This window comes from Dermacentor variabilis, chromosome 1 (assembly GCF_050947875.1).
Source record: "Dermacentor variabilis isolate Ectoservices chromosome 1, ASM5094787v1, whole genome shotgun sequence".
NCBI lineage: Eukaryota > Metazoa > Arthropoda > Arachnida > Ixodida > Ixodidae > Dermacentor > Dermacentor variabilis.
In genome coordinates, this window is record NC_134568.1 from 11,527,892 (window position 1) to 11,551,960 (window position 24,069).

A 24,069-nucleotide genomic window follows, 5' to 3' on the forward strand; every position below is an offset into this window, starting at 1 on the left:
GCACACAAAGAAAAATGTTCATGAGTATACAGCTCACCTCTTAGAGAAGAATGAGGGGGGGGGGGAAAGGAGAGGAAAGTCAGTCAGATGCACGTTCAGTTTGCTACGCAGAGGAAAGGGGCTGAGGTAAAGAAATGAGGATTCATTAGTCGATTAAAAATTCGACAATCAATTAGACAATAAATTTTATTTGATGAATTATTCGATTAGCAAGTTAATTCTTTCGTTATTTGTAATTAATAAGCAATTAATTTGTGAACGAGATAGAATGAAAGAAAATCCTGAGGGTGCGGCAGCACCAGCAGGTGCACATGGACACCACATACAATCGTTCATTCAGGTCTGTCGAATTCGCGAAGTGTAGCAATGGTTGTATCGCTTTTTGGACTTGCGAGGCATGTGACTACTGTCCGAGCCACCGAGAATGGTCGCGACAAGAGGCGATCTAGCGCGGCATGCGTAGTAGCAGGCGTAGGGTCGTCGCAGCGGAGACGCAAGGGAGACCTTCGATAGGCGTGTCACATCCGCAGATGTCGCACTAAGCTGTGTCAGTCATCCAAATGAGGAACGAATAGATTTTTTTTGTGAATGCCACACCGAGCCACAATGTGACACATTGCATCGCAGTGGGAGAGACCTTGCAGTAGCTTCAACTTCTGAGAAGAGTCGATGGTTCTCAAGCGACAGGTCGACAGACGTTGTTACGAAAGGCCTGCAAGGGTACCGACCTACAAAATTTTCGCAGCCAGCTGCTGCTGCGGGGTTGGCGAGCTTCCCAGAAGCGACGGTGGAACCTTTCCCCGCCTGCTGCGGCGACTCGTTTTGTAGGGGCGACAATGTGCCGCATGAACACCCCCTCGGCACCGCTATGACTATACGCGGTCGGCGGACCAAGTATTCTTAGTGGATTCGCCGTCGCCGCCACGGCTTGTTTGAAGCGGTGGAAATCCTGGGAGAAGATGTCTTGCGGCCGTCTCACAAGGCTTAGAAGTCATGGACAGACACGGCGGCCATTTTCTGCGGAGTCAACACTGGGATGAATAGGCGCCTGCTCGGGTCAAGCACCGTGTCTGCGAGAAGCCTCTCACCTTGGCGTGGTCAGTGCAACCAGGGCAGACGTGAGTGCGTAAAACCTCCCCCGCAAAGGCGGATCGGCTACGATGGCTTTGGATGCTCCGAATTGGTCGGCGGTGAACTGCTGTTTTCCCTCCCCTAGGGATCTAGGGAGGACAGAGTGTTTATCAGCAGCTGTTGCGCAGCTGCTGAGCGTGCATTCCTGTTTCAGTTATGTTAGACTGATCAACTGTAACGTTCTCACGTAAATACTGTAAACAAACCAATATTCATCGTTCTCGATGAGAACAAGTCTCTCCCTTGAAGAGGGAACCACTTCCATCGATGGCGTCTAAGAAGATGTCGAGCTCGGCTCAATAAAGTTGTTTCTCTCTCTTTCTCTTCAACAACGTCCTCAGCGTGGATAAGTTGGACGACGGCATGGGCCAGCTACCATCTATTTCATGCCCGACTCCAACCATGACAACGTGTGGCATCCCACATTGCTAGCGTGATTTGACGAGCTAGTGATCCTAGTTTGTTTGCGGCGTCCACTTCAAAGAGAAATATCCGAACTGTGTGGGCACCGGTAGGGTGGACCGAGTGGCACCGTCAGCGACGGAGAGTGAGAGATTGATTCACAGAGAATCAATGTCGCGAGCAGTTACTCGGCAGCCGCTGAAATAGGATGTTGTGGCTGTATTATGACCACCGATTGGAATTTACTTATCACTTATGCGCATAAAGTTTATGAGGTGCAAGCACAATGCATCGGTGAACAAAGTAACGAATACATTGAAAAAAGAATACCATAAGAAAAAAAATCCGAGGCATTCATCGCGTCTTGAATTCATTCACGAAGAAGCTCAGCGTGCAGCAATGAAGGCTTCGCGACTTACATCACGCGTTAGAACTCTGTGAGCGATGTCAGCATCGCGAGGCCTCGGTACGCAACATCTTTTCAAGCGGTGTGCGACAATATTGATGAAATTTTCTCCTTGCATTATAAGCGCGCCCCATATTTCAACGTTGCTTATGATCGAGTACAGGGGGGGGGGGGGGTATTTTGTAAGAGTCCACCTCGTGGACTGTCTATTTCGGCCGCTGCTGATCGGCTAGGGCCACTCGTCTCCTCCTCTCTCGTACAGCTGCATCCAAGCAGCAGCGGCCGAAATGGACAGTCCACTAGGTGGACTCTTACAGAATACCCCCTCCCCCCCCCCCCCTGCTCAAGCAGATTCACCTTGCGCAGCAACGTTCGATTGTTTGACGTCAGAAGCGGCCATATTCAGAATTTTCACCTTTCCGCAGCATAAAATACTTCCACACGGCAGAGCAGTGCCTATAATACGGGTCATTTCCCAAATACACCGCTCCATACGCTCTGTTACGTCGGCCATCGAACTCAGTGGTGCGCTGGCGCAGCATACAAATTGCGCTCAGGGCTTTTAATACTTTATTGTCATTACTGCATAACGACGCACAGTTCATGATCAGCCACAGCGAAAATAATTACCTTTGTCGTATAAGTGTATAGTTTTCTCGCAATTCTGCCGCAGTGCTGGAGCAAAGCGAAAAGAAGCATCGATGACCTTGTGATCGCTAACTTCTCTAATAAAGGTGATGGACGACAAACTGTCTGGACGGTTGACCAGTACTAAGTCTAAAATGTTTGCAGTGTCTTGGGTGATGCGCGTTGGCTCTAATATGAGTTGTCTTAGATTAAAGTTGAGGCAAACGTCCAGAAATTTCTCGCTTTGGTTTGGTTCACTAGAGAGGGTATTGTGTTGCGCCAATCAATATCTTGTAAGTTAAGGTCTCCAAAAAGAAGAATGTCGGCATGAGGATAGCGAGAACAAACCACATTTAGGGCATTGTTTAGATTACGAGCGAAGTCGGCGCTATTGCGAGGAGGCCTGTAAAATGCACCTAAAATTACAGACTGTGGGGCGGCACGGCATAGAATAAACTGTATTTCTAATTCTGATGTGATGTTTATAGCAGATCACGACAACTGTTGGCCAACGGCAAAAAGCATGCCTCCTCCTCTAGTCCCGGCACGATCTTTTCGAAAGACGCTGAAGTTTGGCAAATCAGCCAACACTTCGTGGCCATAGATGTCGTTACAATATATATATATATATATATATATATATATATATATATATATATTGTTGCCAAGAGTTGCGAAGAAATGGTTTTATTTACAGGCGATGGCTGATGGTCATAGCGTGATCGTAGCGCAGCCCGGCCTCTCAAGCTCTTCGTTCTCTTCGTCTTCTCTTCTCTTTTCTTGTGCGCGCCTTTCGTATCCGTTACATTTCCCCGCAAGCAGACGAAGCCCGCGGGGCGAGCCAGGATGGACAAGCAGGGTAGAAAGGCTTCAGGCGAGCAATATGAGTCAGCTGAGTTCTGCTTGATCGCCGACCATTGCACAGGACGCGAGCTATGACGTAAGTGAGTTCGCTCAGGTGGTCCACGGCTACAAATGGGCCTGAATATTTTGTGACAAGAACTTTTGGCACAATCCACGCTTGCGTTGCGGTGTCCAAATAAGAACCAAGTCACCTTTTTCCAACGATACTTGTTCGTGACGGTCGTCGTATCGCCCTTTCGAACGACTTTGCGAGGCCAGAGTACGAGGACGAGCTATTCGACGGGCTTCTTCGGCGAGACACAAAGTCTTCGATACAGAATCATCACTGTGCAGTACGAAGGGTAAGAAAGTGTCCAGAGGGCTTCGTGGTAACCTTACATACAGGAGATAAAATGGGCTATAGTTCGTGGTTTCGTGCTTCGCCGTGTTGTACGCATAGGTGATGAAAGGCAGCACGTCGTCCCAGTTCTTATGATTGGAGGAGACGTACATGGCAAGCATGTTAGTCAGCGTTCTGTTTGTCCTTTCAACGAGGCCATTGGTCTGTGGATGATACGGCGTGGAATGACGAAACTGTGAAGTTCACAAACGAAGTAAATCTTCAATGGCATCAGCAGTGAACTGGCGACCACGGTCGCTGATGATGACACGTGGTGGGCCATGACGAAGGACCACGGAACGCAGCAGGAAGACCGCCACGCAAGCAGCGGTAGAAGACGGTATGGCTGCAGTTTCTGCATACCGTGTAAGATGGTCTACGCAGACAATTATCCAACGGTTCTTGTTGTTAGATAACGGGAATGGACCCAAAAGGTCAATGCCTACTTGCTCGAACGGCGTACTGGGCGGTGTCAATGGCTGAAGGGGACCCGGCACTGCGGAAGCCAGGTTGTCGTTTGCGATGAGGAAATTATAAACGTCTTCGGCAATTCCTTTCAGGATGTGCCCGACTTTGTCTTCCTCAGACATTCCAGAGTCCACCATCCTACACAGTTTTATTACCGCCTCAATGTAGGTCGTGCAGGTTTCGCCTGGCACTTGCGCACGTTGCAGTAGCGTCTGTTCTGCCCTTTCCTTTTTTCGTCGCGGAAACAAATCTTCCCCATGTTGTAAACGTTTCCTCGTGATTGTCGAACCACAACAACGCAGTATCTGTTATAAAGAACACGACGTTCGAAAGCTGAGAAGCGCTGTTCCACTTGTTGGCCGCACTCACCCGGTGATAATGGATGAGCCATTCCTCGAAGTCTTCGTCCGATCTTCCGGCGAAGGAACGCGCATCTCTCACTTGTAGAACGGAACTTGTCGGCGCAGCTGTTGGAGTGGGCCGTTGTTCGTCTGCGTCGTGGGACATATTCAACTCCGGTAGATTCGGTGGGAGTCCAGCAAGGCGACAGCTCCGTCGAAGAACTTCTGCTTCAGCCTCCGTCTACGGGTGTAGATTACCCCGCACATCCACCACAACTGTTACGAAGAGTTGCGAAGAAATGGTTTTATTTACAGGCTATGGGTGATGGTCGTAGCGTGATCGTAGCGCAGCCCGGCCTCTCAAGCTCTTCGTTCTCTTCGTCTTCTCTTCTCTCTTCTTGTCCGCGCCTTTCGTATCCGTTACAATATATATATATATATATATATATATATATATATATATATATATATATATATATATATATATATATATATATATATATATATATATATATATATATATATATAGCAGGGCAGGGGCTTCTAAATAGGTATAGCAATGATCGGAAGCGTGTATAGCTTTCTGCTGGAAATAGGAAGGAAAAATTATGAGAGAAAGGAGTAGTTCAACTTTATGCAGTGCGTGTAGGTACACTCTTAAATGTACACTCTTTGGGACGCATATTTGCCACACAACGATAATCGTCATCTGTCTTGCTTTGCTTGAGTTTACTTTCTTGAAAACGCTGCGCTCGTTACTTTCCTGTCGAGAATGCTATGTCGTGCTGATAACGCGCATGCCGTTCGTGACTTGGAAGTACCGGGCTCGCCGAGTCAAGGAAATGCGGACAAGAGAGATGACGATTATTGTTGTGTGGCAAGATACGACCCAAAGGGTGTAATTGCTTAAGAGTGTAGCATACATATAGAGAGCAAAGCCTAACAAAAAACGAACGCTTTATTTTATATATAACTCATCAACGAAATGTACATTCTGTATTCATATTGTTTTGCCAGCATAGCATATATTTGTATACTTCTTCTACTTCCAACAAAAAAGCTCCGTTTGTAATTTTTTATGGTATTTAATAAATATTTCTAGCCGCTTGCATCGCTCGAAACACTATTCATTCTGCAACATTTTTTTTATGCTGCAATATATACCAAAGGGATACCTGAGACGACAAAAATTTTTTAAGTATAACTCAAGCACGGTCATTATTCGGCGGCAACGAAAGAGTTGAAAATCGTCTCAAACTTCGTGGGTAAAACTTTTCGACAAGTGTTAAACGGAACGCCCGCGTATTTTATGGCACATTTCAAGAAGTGGCACATCGACAGTAGTTCCGAGTCTTAAGATGTACGCTACAAGCAGGCACGTCTTTTTTGGTTCTCGGCTTCAAATTCACAATTGCAACACCTGTCCTCAAGTTCAAGAAGGGGAGTTAGTTAAGGCGTATTTTTAATTAACCACATGTTCGATGCAAGCAGTCTCCGCCTCTTCCGCGGTAATCTAGACGAACGGGCCGAACTGTGCTATATCTTTCATGCAATATTTTAAAGAATTGGTTCGCACTTTTAAGTTTGAACAGCAAGAAAATCATCCTAATCATCATCAACAACAGCAAAAGCAGCAATAAACCAAACAACCAACCAACCTTTTTTTTTCTTCCCCCCATCCAAATAAAACCTTAATTGAGAGGGCAGTGACAGCGTTGTCTTTATTCTGTCGCCTGTTCCCTTGTGCTCCGTGCGCTGCCCTTGAGAAGAAAATGTCCGCGCTGTCCAAGGTCGCATTAATGCTGGTCTCTTCGTGGCTTGCGCTATAGAGGAGACGCAAATAACTAGACGCGACCGTATAGCATCGCCCAGCCGCACGTGAGCAGCTATCGCAAGTAGAGCCAGGCGTCACGGCTAACCGCTCAGAAGGAAGCTCATCACAACCGCGCTGAATGCATATATAAAGAATGGTCCCTCATTCGTAACCACTTTGGCGCCTGCCGATGTGAACTGCACACACCTACGACTCGCACGCGCATCACGGCTCGGGCCACCAAGACTCGCGTGAGCGAAGCACGTTTCCCTGTCGATGAGCTCTGCGGTATTTTTTTTTTCGTTTCCTCTGTACGATTCACGCGTGCAGAAGAGCCCGAACAGCTTCGAACCACATTTCTACGGATTTGCACGCTCTCTCTTTATGGAAGTATAAGTCATGCTAGTACAACCAACTTTTAGTGAAAAGTTGCAGCTAGTAAAGCCGGCCTTGCCAAGCAGCCTGGCACAATGAGCGAAGTGTGAAAGGGCGATTAATGGATACCGTGCGAACGGCCTCGCAAAAGCAGAGCGTGAAAGCGGAAAAAAGAGTGCTCGACTAAACAGGATTGCAGCCGTCGAAGAGTTCACGCGCAACCCCTTCAATATTCTTTTCGCTTTATCGTGTTACTCAGCGCGGTATGTACGTTTAGTTTCAGCCACCTCTCGTCTCTATTCGACTAAAAATGTTTCGTTCACACGCACCCTGTAGGTGCCCGAAGACGCATCATCGAAACAATCCCTCCCGTAGACTCGCTTCAAGTGTTCGGTCGGCCTAAATGGGTTGAGTGCCCTTCTCCACTGGGAGTCGCAGTTGCGAAGCTACGGGTCACCACGGACAAAAAAAAAAAAAAAAGGAAATACTAGGTTGGCTCGCCAAGCGAAGTCTATTTTCGCGGCGGCGGCGCGGATACCACACAGGGGTACGCCGAGAGTGAAAGATTTATGGGTCCTTTGTTTTGCATTCTCTCGTTGGGCGCTGTGCCGTTCGTGTGTACATTCGTATAGAAGCGACCTTTAGCGAAACGCGCGCCGGCCTCCAGGAAGCGTGAAATGCACTGCTTTCTGGGTTATCTCACAGCGGTGTACCCCCGGACCATCCTCCGACCATCCGCGCACTCCTCCTGGCGCCCCGAAACGAATTCGAACGCTCTGCACGGGCGCCCACGAAGCTACGGCGGCAGCGAGGCGTGTTCTGCAGGACCGCAGAGGCGGTCTACATGCCCTCGACCTCCGCCCGCCGAAGTTACAGCTGTTTCTATAATTGACACGAAACGCCGCGTGAGATCAGTGGCCTGTAGTGACGCGCCGATTTCGACTGCCGCCGCAGTTAGCGACTCGTAACAGTGATGAGTATTTGCTTTTGTTTATCTTAATTGGCGAATAACCAATGACCCCGAAGTATACAGAAAATCGAGAACGTACTTCAGTGTCCCCGCTCCTGCAGCCTCCTTTAATCCGGCAATCTGTGTCTCGCTTTTAAAACGCCAGTACGACGGGGGAAGCCGTGATTCGACGGTTATATTGCTCTTTGTTATTTCCAATGATTCTTTTTAATCTGCCTTTAGTGCTTACATTTGTATCACTCATTGAGATTGTTATTAAGTGAAGGGATTTCATGTGCAGTAGTAGTAAAGGGTTCTTTATTTTTACATGACGTGAAACGAGAGAAAGAAAAGAAAGGAAATTACTGTTGATCGCACTCAAACTACCTAGGTGCATTAGCTGACACCTGAACGGCGGTCAGCGATGGTAGGGAATCCAGATGTCGTTATGATACAGTTACGTCCGGTAAAATAAATGCGGCAATAAAAGAATTAATTGAATACACTTGGAATTTCCGGCAGCGTACAGGTGATCAATATTAAAGACGAGAGACCGAGATGGGGTCGAGACAACCGTGCCCCTTTTCTTACAACGGCAATGTCCTAAGTTCTGGTGACAAGTGTGAAGTATGCAGGAAAAAAAGTTATTCCGTTCGTTAAAACAATAATAAAAAATGGGGTTTACCGTCTTTTAGTAACGGCAGCACGAAACCTGGTCTGTGAGAGACATCTTATAAAGTTGAAGGTTGCGAAGAAGTTTGATCACGTGGCGTTCACTAACCTGAACCCGCAACCAAATAAGAGCAATGTTCTCTGCTGTTTCCGCTTCCATCCGAATCCGCGACTGGACGTCGAACCCTTGACTTCGTGCTTAGCAGCAGAATGCCACGCAGCCGCTTCACACACATGGAGGATACGTTTACGACCCGTGCATCATCCACAAAGGCCCAGTCTAATCTTTGTTTGAGTGGCTTCCGTAAAAACGCACGTAGGAAGGTCGTCATCACGACACCTTGAATCAATGTGCTTGTTGATTCCAAACAAGTGTCCGACCTTCGCAAGAGATGCGCGATCTGGCGTTCGACCCGACACTATATGATCGGCGTCATTGACCCCCAAGTGATCTGCCAACGGTCCAAACAGAACCCGAGGTACTGGGCCAGCGCCGGATGATTCTTCGTGCAGTTGCAGCGCCGATTTGTTCATCTATCGATCTAATATTTACAAACGTTAGCAGAATGCCGCCCTTTGCATATTTGTACCGTAGGCCCAGAAGTTTCCCATTCTGCACCGCATGCACGCAGCGTTAGATTCACTACACATAGCATGGTTAACCTTGAGGACAATAGTGCAGGAGTATAAAGAAACAAACCGGTATTTATGCGAACTCTCGAGAATGCCTGCAGGTTATGAATAGAGCAAGGAATCTCGTTTTGAATTACTGCGGAGGTGGGCTGATTCTGATTGTCATATTAGAATACTTGCGACAACCCTTCAACTTTTGGCGTTCGAAATCAGCTGATATACAGCATTCTGGCATTCGTTTCTTTCACGTGTGCTGTTTCTTTTCGTTTCTTTCACGGAAATCTGACAATCGTCCTGGTGGACGGAAATCCTTCTACGGAAGTCCCATCATATGTGCCGTAATACGCCTCACACGAGTCCAGTGGTTTCCCAATCTGTGACTGTGCGTGGATTCTGTATATTTCGCCGCATATTGCAGGAAATACCCTAGAATGTGGGCGTATATGTAAACGCGGGGACGTACTTAATTTGCGCAACACACAGCGCGAGGACACATGATGATTAAAATTGGTATGCGTGAAGGGGCAGCTTTATTTGCGCTGAGACGACACAACACGTCCTATCGGGGCACCGCATAATAGGAGAGCCCGCAAGCCAATACGGCGTACTTTTTTGTTTTGAAACCGACTCCACGTGGAGTATCAAGAAGTTGCAAACGTCTCGTATCGAGGTTCACTCCCCAAATTCTTCCTTCTTTTTTTTTTTTTTGTGCGTAAGAAACGTGAGTATTGCGTCAGGGTTATGTCGTCAAAATATACGCCGAACAAGAGAACTAAATTACGGTGGTAAGGCAGTAATTCGATGCTGTAACGTGCTACGACTCCATTCCCACAACCAAAGGACTTGACGCATTTACTTATGCAAACTATGTCGCATGGCAAACAACGAGGTCGAAAACAACAAAGAAGAACAGAGGTTAGTGCACACGGTTATTAGTTAACAAGGCACGCAACCACACGTTTCGATTGGTAAAGTGGTATACATGGCACAGTGCACTGAATTCGCAGTCTTCACATCTTTACGACCCGGCCTGAAGCGCTTAGTAAAACTAGTTTCAGGCACCGTCGACAGCTGAATCAAGTGTAAATCACAAAGTGCACACAGAGCACAGCGACACGGTTGCTGTGCATGGGTGTCCCCCCCCCCTCCCCCCCTCCTTGGATGGCACTTCCTCGATGGAGGGAGCACGCACGCATCCGCCTCCCCCAAAACTTCGTGGCCGCATTGTTTCAGCCGAGGGCGAGTTGCCTGCTCCAACTCTTTAGAGCCACCGGCAGATGCGTCGTTTGCGTGCCAACGTGTACCTACGTTGGAGGAGGTGGAGGAAGAGCCCCCAGACCAGGACGAGGAAACATTGCTTCCACTACAAGCGTGATTTGCGAGACGAAACTGCATTGTGTGGCACTGAAGCATTAGGCGGGTGTGAGTGGGACTCTCCAGCCTGAAGCTCCGTACACCCGGAAGAAGAAGAAGCGTGACAGCGCTGCAACTACAGCGTGAGCTTGCGAAATAACGCGTTAAGCACGAGTCGGTGTGTGGTTAGCGAAATCACACAGCGAAAGGTGGCGACTTTTCCGAGACAGCCAAGGGCAGCGTTCTTGCATTGCATCCGGTCTGCCCGGCTTGCTGCAGTGCCGAGTACTAAAGGGAGTAAACAGAACCTTCTTTCTGCAAGCGCAGATAGATTTACCGGGTGTTTAAACTTGGCAGCTCGTTACATTTGCAACATAATTACCCAAACTGTCCTTCCTCTTTACTGTATACCGTGAGGCGCTTTGTTTGCAGGTGATTGTCACCTCGCACAGAGCATGTATACCAAGGTGCCCAGCGCTTGTTTTGTCTTGTATGCTCGTGCGGAAAGACTGTTGCGAGGTGACCGTCACATGCATACGTTTAATGTCATTTAAACGGGAAGTCACAAAAGCAGTTATTAACGAATATAGCAGCATTCAATGCGCCTCTGGAATATATAATGGCTTGGGACGCGTAATGCCATGCCGAGAATTCAAGCAGAGGGGAAGACCACTTTTAAAAAATCCATGGGCACTTTGCTGAGCTAAACTGCGATAGGCGAAAGCCTATCTATGATTGCCTCTGTTGCTGTTGTTTGAACTGTTCTGCGAACGGACGCCGCCGTGGCCGCGAGAATGGCATGCAAGCGCAGTGCGCGCTCTCTTCGGAGACATCCGACTGAGTCGGCTATATTTTCTTGTTTATTGCTTTTGTTTTATTTATTTTCTTTTTGGCTTTTTATTTATTTTTTATTTATCCTGATGGGATCACCCATTGTTCACCTAGGGTAGTCCATCAAGTGCTGTGACAGCTGTCACCGGCGGGATTGATTACCGCCTTCCTGCGTCCACCACGGACTGTGCACGGACACTCGTGAGCCACTAAAGGCTTACGCCTTAAAAAAGCCTGTGCGAGCCATGCTATAAAGAGCTACAGAGAACTGTGACTGCTACACAGTCACCGCTATCGCTTCAGCGCGTGCCAGCTTAGCCACATCTACCCGTGATGCCCCGAGTTGATATCGCGGTTGAGAGCGCAGCAATACGAGAGCGCACGAGCGCAGTCACATAGTTTTATTTCATATTTCGCGGGCTTTCCTTAAAGGCCGAAAAAGTCACCACGCAGCGTGTACGCTGCCACAAAAAAAAAAAAAAAATGGATTGGTCGTTTAATCCCTTCTACAACGTAACGAAACACATTTGGCCCCAAAAGTGAATATTAAAAAAATGAATAATTGATCTCAATTAATTAATCAGCGGAATATAAAAAAAATATTTTGAAGGGCTACACATGACGGCAAACTATATGTCGTTGGTTTGACCCAGCTGCTCTTAACGCACTTTTTTAAAACTCCTTGGTTCAAGTTATGTGAAACACCCTGTTATATGCGTCGGTAAACTGATTCGTGAGTCGGCTCATTCAGACTCACCCAGACTCAGGGCCACTCGTGTGCCTGAGATGGTCTAGGTGAATCCGTGCAGGTACGAGTTTGAATCGGAGTGAATCGAGGTGACTTGAACTGGGCGAGAGTTTGCGTCGGATTGAGTCGCAGTGAATATGCCCTTGTGTGAGTCTGAGTTCGAGCGAGTCCGAATCGCGTTTGATTCCGATTGTTTTTGAACAATCCAGCCATTCACTGAAACCTGATTTCGCACTATCCGGTGTGACAGCATCCACGAGCGGGGTTGTTTCCATTAATGCACCACGTGTCTGGGTGATTCGGCGGTCCCCGCTGAGTGATCTCGAGTACGAGCCAACGAGCCCGTGAGTATTACTCAGCCAGACTGGAGGATTTTTGTGAGTCCGAGTGCAAATTCGGAGTGGTCTGATTTCTTGTGAGTTTGAGACCGTGTGGGCTCAGTTGTGTCTGATTTTGCAGTCTCCACGAGCCCTAAGCTAGGAGGAGGAATATGCTTTGTTCGTGGAAATGAGCTGGCGGTGGAATCGTTCTAGGTGGGCGGCGTCCCTATGGTCCAGGATACCGTGGGCCTGAGCCGATGGCTTGGGCCTGCTCACCAGACGACGCTGGTATTCAGGGCTCGGGCTTGTCAGCTAGGCCTCCCACTGCTCGACGATTGGTCCGCTGATGTGTGGTGTCGATGGGTTGGGCCCACACTCCCATACCATGTATAGCGGAGGGTATTGGGCGCAGAGCAGAAGGCGCGCTTGTAAGTGTAGCTCGTAGGATACATGGTGTGCAACAGGTTTCCGTGCGGGATTGTGCCGGCCTGTAGTTTCCGGAACATCACTGCCTCTACTCTGGCCATGGCCTGGGATGCTAAGCTAGAAGTGTATTTTGTGAGTGAGTGTAATGAATGAGTTCTGTTTCTTTTGCCAACCTATGCCACGCACATCTTATCTAGCGCAAGCTAAGCTGGTAGATCGCGGTGACGGTAGCGCAATGTGGCCGCAGTGTACTGAAGCTCTCTACCACACGGCTGCGAAGGTGATGAGAAGTCAAAGCCTACATAACGCAGAAAGCGAGGCTGCATGCGGAAGAGAGCGCAGCTGAGAAAGCCACGCTTCTACTTTTTGGTCTTTTATTTTGTGCCAACAATTATGTGCAGCTGTCACTCAGTTTCCAGCTTAAGTAACTCGAGAAAATAACGCAAAATGCCGATTGTAGCTTAATTCCCCAGAGTTCGCATTTAGCGCGGCCTGTATGGCGTGAATGCATATATTTATAGTGTTGAAAAGGCAGACAACTACGCAGAAAAGTAAGCAAGCAGATAAGCAAATAAAGCCAGCTCTTCATTTTAAGCAGCCGAGAGTCAGTAATCTATTGCTGGCATGCAGTAACTCGCCGTACAAGCGCGACCAGCCAGCAAGAGAGCGTGCGTATACACAATCCACGCACACCTAGCGAATCAGCTATCGGCGGCCACGACGCCGCCTTAATTGAGGCATACTCGTGGTTATGCTCCTGGAATTGGCTGCGTTATCACTCGCCTATAACCGCCCGCGTGGTTCGCGAGCCGACTAAGTATATATTCTGGTTTTGGCGGGCGCCCACCGAATGCTGTAGCGATTGATTCTAATCGAGCGAGGAAAAACTGCGTGGCGGAGAGCACGGACTGGCACTCGAAGCTATGCCACGCATGTTCCTGCCTTTGATTATCAGTGAGGAAAGGAGGAGGCGACAACTATTACCGCACGAGCGCCGGCAACCATTCCCAGCCCTTCCCGCTTGGCGGCAACTTTCTGCGCTGTGGAATTCGGGCGCGCTTTAGCTGACAGCGATTGCGCGCTGGTTTCGAGTCCAAAAATATATTTTGGAGCTATTAAATGACAGAAACTATCCTTGACTATCGCCCGACAATATTTCATGTGGTGCTAATGGCTACAACTTACATTTGAGCACGTCTTCGATTACCTTCGCCAGGTCAGTGAGCCGACGAAGCCGGACAACGCAATTAATTCGGGCCCCTAGCGCATCATCGTGTCATCAGCCTATATTTATGTACGCTCCCCCCACCCGGGACGAATTCCTCTGCTAGCAACCTCCAGTTACCCCATTCTTGCGCTGGCTGATTCCAACTTGCACCTTCAAATTTGCTAATTTTATCACCCCACCTAGCTCTCTGCCGTCCTCGACTGCGCTTCCCTTCCCTTGGTACCCATTCTCTAACTTTACTGGCCCACCGGTTATCTACCCTGCGGACTAAATGGCCTGCCGAGCTGCATTTTTTTCTCTTAATGTCAATTAGAATATCGGCTATCCCCATTTGCTCTCTGATCCACGCCGCTCTCTTCCTGTCTCTTAAAGTTACGCCAAACGTTTTTCGTCCCATCGTTCTTTACGCAGTCCTTAACTTGTTTTCGAGCTTCTTTTGTCAGTCTCTAAGTCTCTGCCCCATATGTGAGCACCGGTAGAATGCACTGATTGTGCAGCTTTATTTTCAATGATAGTTGGTTGGAGTGCATACGGCAGACATTGCCACATCCTGACTGGAAGCTTACCGCTATCATTAGGCAGCATACGAGGGTTTCTTAGCCCCGTGCCTGTTCTCCGCCTTTCTTTTCTCCCTTACACTTACCTCTTGTAAGGTAGTGAACCCGGGGCCGAATCCGCAAAGCTTTCCGTTCGTAAGTGCTCTATGCCATTGACCGGTTACCTTCGCTAATATGTTCAGTATAAGTATTGACTGGAATTTGCTCTTGCGAACAAACCTAGCGTAATAGGCTTTTGTGAATACAAGCTCAGAAATTTTTTTTCGGATAAACTTCTTGTTTTTTGCATGTGATTCCTCTCTCTCTCTCTCTCTCTCTCTCTCTCTCTCTCTCTCTCTCTCTTCACCTCTACGATTCTCACGCTCACGTGAAGCATTTTAATGACGGTGTTTAATAACGTCCCGACGTGTGCAGCAGCGGCGTCAGCTTTCGCAGCGTGTGCCCTCTCACTAAAAAAAAGTAGCCGTGCCCCGCAGGTCGCAGCAAGCCGGGTAAAAGTAGCGTCCCCGTCCATTCGGACGTTATTGCGACGTACTATTCAGGCATAGCCGCAGATTGATTCGGGCGTGGCCGTAGATTGCGATGGTAGTTGTACAGACGTGGGGAATCACAGAACAAGGAGCGGCTGACCCAACGCAGTCTCTTTACGACAAAAGTGATCACTTGCGGTAGTGCCTCCTTTGGGTCGAAAACACGCGACGCGCCATTGTGAATTCTCCCTTGCGTAGTGCAGAGCCTCCGTCGCCGTTGCTGTAACCGGGCGAACGCGTGCGTTTCCATGGCTTCGGCGTAAGGCCTGGAAAAAAGGTTTAACATGGTCCTCGAAACACACGTGCCTCTAAGCCAGCCATGTTTTTCCTCCATCTAAATGCCATCAGGAACCGGAGCAATGCTGAAACTATTGTTATCTGGCTCAACATCTGCGACGAAGCGTACGCCGAAATAAAATTGCTTCTACTTGTCTTTTTTTTTTTTTGATTGCGTGCTTTCTTTGCATCCATCTGCTATAGAAAAACGCCCTCAAACTTCAGTGACTATTTCGTTTTTCATTATTAACACTTTACCTCCACTTCGTTTATTTCACCTTTTCCAGGCTGGACTGCTTCTGTACCGACTTCTCTGTGGCCGACTTCTTCACGGCTGGCTTTTCGTTATGCTTGTCTATTAAAGCGCACATGCCCAGTGGCATGAACCCGTTCTGGGTTATCGGCCAACAAACAACGGGCACGCGCCCAGCGACCCAAGTTCGGGTCGCTGGGCAAGACAGCAGCATCGAGCACCCACTAACCGGGAGGGGAGAAGGGAGGGATGGGGGGGGGGGGTTGGTTCGTACGAGGCAAAGAAAGCGTCGCTTTAAAACCTAGGTGAAGCCGGCTTATTTTCCTTGATGCGATGCACAAGAAAATCTGCGGATGAAGAGCTGAGTGGTGTGTTAACGGACAAACTGCGCTGCTAGTTAGGTGACTCCTCAAAATCGGCAAGACGGGTGGGCCGTGCGGTCAGCTCGCGAAACAAGTACAAAGAATGCGGTAAGTATCCTAAATATTTAATGAAATGCACGCTCACAAGTAGTTAAATTACAGAAGAAACACTCAGTTGTCCACGTATTCAAAGATACTTAATATGCAGCGACTTGAGTAGAGTACTCATGTTACGTGCAAGTTTGTCATCGTGACCGCGGTGGTTGTGGAACATCCGGTAAACCACAGATGTCACGTATGAATTGCGCGAAGGCCGTACGCCGTCTGTGGGGCATCGCCTGGGGAGGCTCAGAGCCGAACCATGGCCTTCCCTTCGCCCCACATCTTTTTATCACTTATAATGTGGCTTCGCGTGTTTGTAGGCTGTGTTTCATCATTAAATTCGCGTGTTATTGCAGTTTCGTAATAATGTGTTCCTAGCGGCACGCTAATAAGCTAGCGCTCTTATTTTCTTCAATGTTTTCTCTTCGAACGTCGTAATTTGTCATTGTTACTTTAGATACGTGCTACCTTGACAAGTTAATTGCGCCACGCTTCAGCCCTTATCGTTTATTAGCTTCTCCTTATCCTCGCCTTATAGGCCACTTGACTTAAGAAGCGGGACCTGCCGACTTGAGCTATTACGACTACAGCCGACTCTACTTATTTCTTTCATTGCCATTTCCTCATAAATGTCGTCTGTCGTTGGCCATTCCTCAGACTACCTAGGTATATGCTGCGGCTGAAATGACGCATGGTTATGCAAAACAATCAACAACGTGCAATGCAGTTGCGCACTGACCAAGGGCGGAGGATTTGGGGGTTGTATAAGCCCGCTTATATATATATATATATATATATATATATATATATATATATATATATATATATAGAGAGAGAGAGAGAGAGAGAGAAATCCTGGGTGCGCTGGTGTCATGACTGCCCACGAGGCTGCCTTTCTTTACAGCAGTAACCAAAGCTCGAGACATAATTCTGTCGTTGCAAAGAACGCACACACGGTGTAATCGAGATGCGCTGGGGTTACCCTCAGCATAGTATCACGATCCATGCGTGATAAGTTTCCACTGCGAGAACTACGAGAACGCGTTATTGTATACGGCACATTTGGGGTCAGTTTAAGGCGTCACGTGCAGACGAACGCTTGTCAGAGCCCGTCGAGGCGACGCATTGGGTCGAGCACAAGGTCGCCGGTTCGATTCCCGGCTGCAGCGACTGCACTCCAAATACAGCGGAATGCAAAAAAAAAAAAGAACGAGACTCATGTATGCCACTCTTTGAGACACTCTAAGGAACGCTATAGCAGGCTGGGATGATGTAATGATTATAATCCAGTAATTTTCGTTTTCCCACTTCTCAGTGGCCCAAGCGACACTCCCGGCTAAAGAGAGAGAGAGAGGGAGGAAAGGCAGGGAGATTAACCAGATGCGAGTTTCAGGTTCGCTACCCTGCACTGGGGTGGGGAGAGTGAAAATAGAGGTAGGAAAGAGGGCAAATAGAGAGAGAGCGAAAAAGATAGATAGATAGATAGATAGATAGATAGATAGATAGATAGATAGATAGATAGATAGATAGATAGATAGATAGATAGATAGATAGATAGATAGATAGATAGATAAACAGGAACAGGTAAGACGAAAGGCGACGCAGGCCGGTCGATATCAAGAAGCGCAGTAGCGCTTGCACGGCTTTCTGGTGTGATGTTAGGTCCTGTCGACGTGAAAATTTTTGCTTCTGGCAGGAGGATGGTCGTCCTACTGGTTGGGCACGACGTAAAGCGATTGCCTCCGCACACTGTATTGCAGGCACTGGCATAGAAATCGACGTCGTCGCCGCAACCGCCACATGCAGCGAAATCGACCACCACTAGGCGGAACGCGTAGGCATTGGTAAACGTCGACCAAGTTATCGCTAAACCAGTGACTTGAAGGCTTATCTCCAGAATTTGCCGGTTGAACGGCGTTGAACGGCAAGGAAGGAATAAAATGGAGCGAAATTATTACATTGCGGTGCCTCCCGCTGGTCAAAAATAATGGGAATCCCTCACAACAGCTGTGTTGCTTTCGGCCGTCAAACCCCATCACTCATGTGCCCGATATTCAGACACGTATTTAGCATAAGGAATGGTGGGCAAATTCACAAAGCTTTCATTTTACGCGAACCTCTCGTAATTCGAACCTCTCGGTCGCCTTCGTCGAGAACGTGTTTGCTAACACGAGTGGCTAGAGCCTGTTCTTAGGAATTGATCTAGAGTAAGAAATATACTTTGCGAATATGGGGGGGACCTCGAATTCACTAAAATGTTCCTAAGATAAAATTATTCGTAAGAGCATGCGTCAGGAAATGCGAGGGTTTGATCTTTTATTAACGAAGGCTGCATGGCCCGTGGCCTCCCCTTTCTATATCTACAAGGTGTTTCAGCGAACACTTTCAAAAATCTTTAAAAGTTGCCTGTGACAGATATTACAATTCTAGTTCATGAGCTGGTCTACTCGAAGCGGCGGACAATACTTGCTCAAAAAATTGAGATAAAAATCTACTAATTAATAAAACATTTCACTAATTAGGTGTTAACTAACTACATTATGGTCCATATTGCAATTTACTCATTCTAGCCGTGGAGTTCGCAAGGCGGATCCACTTGGAACGAATTTTCAAGATGACACCAGTTTCGAGATATAATTTCCCGAACTTTGCGGATAAACGCATTGGCGTTCCAGTTAATTTGTTAAGAAAAAGTTGTTTCATGCACTCAAGCACACAAGTAACTGGAACGCCAATGCACTTCTCCACATTTCTCCGCAAGAACATGGCGGACTAGAGGCACGTTTAATCCTGTATAAATACTATCGCGAAAATGCACTATACCAAGCCGCAGGCGGTGTACTAATGTTTCGAATTTTCTGTTTTCACTTAGATTTGACGGAATTGATAGGTTTATGCATGTGTCTATCAAGTATAAATCAGAGTTCTTAGATTGTTGATCATACCAGGTAGTTGAGACGACAGGATATCTTTCTCAGGAGTAGACGGCTTTCATTGCGGGAAAGACGAAGATTAATTGCCGCTGCGTTAGTGAGCGCCCGATTCGCAGCTGTGTTCGCTGCAGTGTAACCAGGAGTATTGCAGTGTCCGGGTAATCCATCGGTATGCGATTACGTGATTCATTGCGCTTGCTTTTGTATGTTCTTGGAGCGTCTCATGCAATAGCAATGTGTTCGAAGAATTCTTGTTATTGCTTTGTAGTAATGCGACAGCGGCTTGTCATCATGAGCAGCCTGTTTTTATGTCTACTGCAGGACGGAGGCCTCTTCCAGCGATTTCAAATTGACCATGTCCTGCGCCAACTGATTGCGCCTGCAAATTGCGCCTGCAAAAACTTGCGCCTGCAAATTTCCTAATTTCATCAGCCGACCTAGTCTTCTGTCGTCCTCGACTGCGCTTCCCTTCTCTTGGCACCCATCCTGTAACTCTAATGGTCTACCGGTTGTCCATCCTACGCATTATATGGCCTGCCCAGCTCCATTTCTTTCTCTTAGTGTCAATTACAATATTGGCTGTCCCTGTTTGCTCTCTGATCCATGCCACACTCTTCCTGCCACACTCTGTAAACCTCCAAGTTTCTGCCCCATATGTTAGCACTGGAAGAATGCATTGATTGTACACCTTTCTTTTCAATGATAGTAGTACCTTCTAGTCAGGATCTAGCAATGCCTGCCGTATGCACTCCAACCCATTTTCATTCTTCTGTATATTTCGTTCTTTTAATCAGGGCCATGTGTGAATAACTGACCTAGATAAACGTACTCCTTCACCGACTCTAGAGGCTGACATAGCGATCCTGAACTCTTGTTCCCTTGCCAGTCTATTGATCATTACCTTTGTCTTCTGCATATTATTCTTCAACCACACTCTATACACTTTCTCTATTAAGGTCTTCGATCATTTGTTGCAATTCGCCCCAGTGTTGCAGAACAGGACAATGTCATCTGCAAACAGAAGCTTGCTGAGATATTCGCCGTTGATCCTCCCTCCTATGCCTTCCCAGCCTAATAGCTTGAATACTTCTTCTAAGCATGCAGTGAATACCGTTGTAGAGATTGTGTGTCCTTGCCTGACCCCTTTTCTACAATTCCGAGCGGCTTGTTAATCGTTAAAAATAACAAATTTTTGCGATTTTTTTACTGATGTTATGAAACGAAAAAGCCCACAGGATTGCAAACAGTTCTGCCACGGTGGAAGCCTGCAGTACTGTCAGATAACATCTGCACATGGGCATTTGGGTCTCGTATACAAGCCATTTAAACAACGCTGCAAGAGGGTCCTGATATATCGACACCTTTTTCAAAGAAAAAGGCAGGAGTCTCTCATACGCAAAGACAGCTATACTTCCTTTCACTAGACGACAGTTGAGTAATTTCAAACTTAAGCTTGAAGGGCAGACTTTATGTTAATGAAAGAGCATCAATTTCTCGGCGTTATTTTGACCACCTGTTCTCATGGGCATCACACATCCGCGTAATTGAAAAGTAGACTAATGCTGTAGTGAGCGTACTTCGTCGACTCGCTGGCACAACATGGGACTTCAGTCTCCTCACTGCTACAATTTCATAACGCAGTCACAAAACAAAAATTCTTATCCGGCACCTATTCTCCACGGTTTACCGCACTTCTGAGGAATGCCGTCAATGTTTACCGGCAAGGGCGCTGAGAGTGTGTCTTGGGGTCACCCAGGATACCTCGGGTTCTTTAGTAATTCCTGAAGCTCGTCACCCACCATTTTCAGTCACACGAATGGCTTAAATGTGCCGACATGTTTATCACATCTTAACTCAACACGAGAAGCATGCATTAGGCCTCACGCTTAGCGAACGAAACAAAAGCAAAATCCACGGTGTTGTTGAAGAACATAAAGCATTATTACCAAGCTTTAAATTATGCAAAGTGGATTTTAGTTACCCTCCCTGGATGTTAGCGAGTCCTAAAATAGAATTATCCGTCAAGCGGATTACATCTAAGAGAGACATGCTCATGGTAGCCGTACAGCAACTGACACTAATCAACATTTACTCATTATATATCCGCAGGAGATCCACCTTTACACAGGCGGTTCATGTCACAAAAATTTCTCTGCTTCAGTATTCGTCAGTGTACATTTGGCGCTAGGGTAAGCATTTAAATCATCCCGACTAGTCTTATAGGAGACATTAATTACTGCAAAATGCGACTGGCCCATGATAAACAGCTATCAGGGACGAGAAGCTTTATGAATCCGCTCCCTTAATATTAGTAGATAACAAACAATACGCGCCGTTTCCTTGACACTTTATAATTTCGTTCTTCTTGCATCCTCGAATGAACAATTTTGTACCCATTATTTCTTTTTCGCAACGATAAATGGTTATTACTATGGTGTCCTTCTATAGAAATGTGAAGCAAGGCATTTAATTTGTGTGTGTGTGTGACTTCACGACAATTAGTTCTGTCGGCGCCCTTGAATGCTGACAAAAATGAGCTAATGGATAAAAGAATAACTGAATAACAGATATAACTTTTAAGTGCCAGAGCATGTAGATTAAACGGCACCTGTAGCAAGCAACCCCAGCACCACGGGTCTGGCGCTGCCATAATACAGCCGTTGACGTCTCTGATGCGCTCCTAATCGATTGGTCGCTCATGGACCGCCGGTGACCCATGCATTACGCGTCACTTACGGCGGTGTGCCCGTAATGACGGCCACCATCTCGGCGGCCTTCATGCCATCCCATCTCTTACCCGAAGTTGCCATCTTGCCAGTCCCGGTCAATGCCGGGTTACGCTGTATTACAGCTTTGTGTTCAATATTCAGTAAGCGACCGTGAAAGGTTTCGGTACGTAGAATGTGCTACAAAGACCTTCTTCCTTCGTTTATCTTGTTCAGACAGGCGATCTACCAGACCATTTTTGCTCGCACGGTGTCATTGAACAGAAGTGCTGTACAGAAGTACAGCACTTTGAACGCACCAAGTGCATGGAACGCCTTGATACTCGTGCACGCCACAGCACGCTATCGCTTGGGCGGGGCTTCATCGCTACGATGATGTTGTTTTCTATGCACAAAGTTTGAACAATTCTGATGCATAATTTCTATCACAAAAGTTTGTACAAACGATTGTAATAAAACGGAGGTGTAAGACGCAAAGTGGCGTAGCATACGCGTGGTAAAGCGAGGTAAATTGAGACAGAAATATCCAAACTGATATTACGTTTTTGGTTTTAATTGTAATTGTGAAAAAAAATTCAAAGAGAACCGTCTTTGGGCCTTTGTCTTCTTGGTCTTGAAAGATTATGGCACCATGGAATTACTTGAAGTGCTAAATGAAAATTATTTGAAAAAAGGATGAAACATTTCATTCTGCCCCAACCAACGGGGCAAAGTGAGACAGCTCGACTGGGGCAAAAAGAGACAACCCCCCAAGATAACGTCATTTATTACTTGCAAAGGATCCTCTTGTAGAAAGTGCTGTGGGTCACCAAGTAGGCTTCATGGGCCCACTCGCGGCAATTTATGCATTGAATCCACACAGAGCCTGCTCTTGCTACACTACTTCTTGAAAACCAAACAGTACCAGTTCCCTGCGGGGCGAGTCGTGTGACTGACAGAACACATTTTCTTGGCCTGCTTGCACGCTGAATGGATATTTTCGCCTTCACTTCCTTTAATCTTCTACTGCGATTTCGGCCTTTTGGGCAAGACTGCGAACCTTCTGGCAGCCTTTGCCAACAACTTGGGCATGTGGGTATATGAGATGAGAATTGAGCTGAGCCCTGCATTCTCTCGTTTAACTTTTATTTTTCGTAACACTGGAGAAGTTTCATGGCAGGTTTTATCACTTTAATTACGCTCGTCTTAGTTCAGCGCGTTTCGCAAATGCCGTGAATTATTTTCAAGTGGGCATTCGCGAATTACACGCCGGGTGTTTGTGTGCATGTGTGCGGGTGGCGGGTGTTACGTTTCGCCTACGACGCGCGGTTTAGCCGGCGCGACTGCAACAAAGCGGCAGACATTTTGGCCCGTTCGGCGTCGCCGCTACGCTCCCCGCCAAGCGCGTCCAGGCATGTTCCGATGCCACGTGTCTTCATGTGCGTGTGTGAGTGTATGTGCCATTGTGCCCGACTGGAGGCGCTACGAGAATAGAAGTCACCTTCTCCTCCCAGCCATTGTGCCCGACCAGAGGCGCTACGAGAGTAGAAGTTACCTTCTCCTCCCAGTCATTGTGCCCGACCAGAGGCGCTACGAGAGTAGAAGTTACCTTCTCCTCCCAGTCACTGTGCCCGACCAGAGGCGCTACGAGAGTAGAGGTTACCTTCTCCTCCCAGTCTTTGTGCCCGACCAACGGCGCTACGACAGTATGCGTCACCTTATCCCATTGTACAATCACGTGCTCGTCTATGGAGGGGTTCCTTCTTGCCCTCAACTGCGAGAGTATAAAAACAGCTGCCCCCGGACGCCAAAAGGAGGGCTCCGATTTCTTCTGTTGAGTAAAGTGCACTCCCGTCTCTCTACTTCGGTCAACCGGACCGCCAACTCTTTGCGATGTTAAAATAAACAAGTTGTTTTGTTGTTACCAGTCGACTCATGCTTTGCCGGGACCTTCGGATGCTTCCAGTTGTACCCCAGGCCGCCAGGCCAACGCTACCCTTGGGGCTTGCGACCCAGGTGCAACAACGGGCGTCAGCGCCGAGTTCCCAACAAATCGTACCAGCGGGTACGACCACAACAACTCGTACCAGCGGTGCGATTCAAACAACTGTCTGCCAGCGGTGAGATCGCGACAACGGAGGCCAGCAGCGAAGAGATGCAGTTGACTGTATGCTGAGCAGCTCAACGACGATCCGGGAGCAGTGCAACGAGCCCTGTGTGATGACTGGTTGCCTGCAGCGGAACGACTGCGCGGAATTCCTGCCTGCGAGGTTTGGTGAGTGCGGGACTTTCTTCTTCTGAGCTTTGCCAGGCTTTTGTTAGTGTCAGAAACAGAGCTGGTAATTGTGGTTGTCGTTGCTGCCGGGTTAGTTTGCGGCAAGACAA